The sequence below is a fragment of the Tamandua tetradactyla genome, chromosome 17 (assembly GCF_023851605.1).
Source record: "Tamandua tetradactyla isolate mTamTet1 chromosome 17, mTamTet1.pri, whole genome shotgun sequence".
Lineage (NCBI taxonomy): Eukaryota > Metazoa > Chordata > Mammalia > Pilosa > Myrmecophagidae > Tamandua > Tamandua tetradactyla.
In genome coordinates, this window is record NC_135343.1 from 835,312 (window position 1) to 836,667 (window position 1,356).

At 42.9% G+C, this 1,356-nt stretch overlaps 1 pseudogene; it reads right to left on the reverse strand.

The window, feature by feature from the left end:
• Window positions 1-237: 237 nt before the first annotated feature.
• LOC143661458 (ret finger protein-like 4A pseudogene) lies at window positions 238-1,098 on the reverse strand (annotated as a pseudogene).
• Window positions 1,099-1,356: the final 258 nt, after the last annotated feature.

Sequence of the window (1,356 nt, forward strand, 5' to 3'; positions counted from 1 at the left end):
TCTCTTCAATAAATGGATCTGGCACAGTTGGATATCCACATACAAAAGAATGAGAATGGATCCTATGTCACACCATGTACAAAATTTAACCAAAATGGTTCAAAAGCATACAATTGTAATGGCTAAAACTACAACTCTTAGAATGTAGCACAGGATTTTCTGCTATTACATTGTACAATGCACGTATAAAGTATGAAATGCCACAGGTACAAAGACAAGAAATTTTCAACACTTGATTTATTTGGGGTTATGCTGGAGGCATGGAATGCATGGATTCATAGCAGGACAAATAGTCAGGGAGCCTTGATCATCATCATTTAGAACTGAAGGACAAAAGAATGGGCGCAGTGACTTCGAAGCTGAAATTTTGGTGAACGTAAAAATATGGGATCCTGCAGTAATATCATAAAAAGAAATATTTCCAATATCTATATCAAGGAAAATCCCCACTTGACATAACCAAGAGTTCACCCTGACTGCAGTCAGTGGCATAGTGCTGGCTGAGAAACCAATTCCATCTCTCAAACCCACAGTCCAGAAGCCATGATCTGAAGACCATAGAATGATTCCTTGTTGGGGAACAGATTCTTTGCAGACACCCAGATCCCATTCTTTGCTTCTTCCCACATCCACCTCCCAGTAATGGCGGCCTGAAGTGAACTGAGAGGAGCCCAGAACACAAATTGCATATCTAAATCTCCTAGCACACTCTTTACGATTTTGTTTGTTACGTCCACATCGGACACCCCTCAGGTCATCAGAGGGGATTAGGAAGTCATTGGCTGTGCCAATGTCAAAGGTCATATCCACTTGGAATTTCCGAATCCTTGGGTCCATCTGTAGGATGGTTTTCAGGGGGGGTTCCAATTCCTTGACCTTGGAAACCAGCTTCTGCAACTGGTAATTGGGCCTGGTGTCATTCCTCTGAGAGACCACAGGGCAGGAGGGACACAATAAACCCTCTCCACTTGGCTCCTTCTGCAGTGAATTGAGGCAGTGCAGGCAGCAGACATATCCACATTTTAACTTAACTCGTTTTTCAAAATAAGCCTTGCAGATAGGACATCAATTTGCTTCTTTAAATTGTTCAGCCATGATCACTGCCTTTACTCAAGAAAGGCCAATGGGTCAGGCAGTCCTCTGTCTTGGCTCTCTCCAAGGGCTGGCTTGCTTAACATCTCATGTCAATGTCTGCTGGGCTCCAAGCATGTCCAAACATCCGTGTCTCAGTTCTCCACGTGTCCGCAGCTGTGTCAGCTCTGCTATAAAGTTTCTGTTGGCTCTGAGGTTTCTGTGGTTTCTACAATATCTTACATATAAAATTAAAAAGATAAGATGGTGGATTCAAGAAATGCC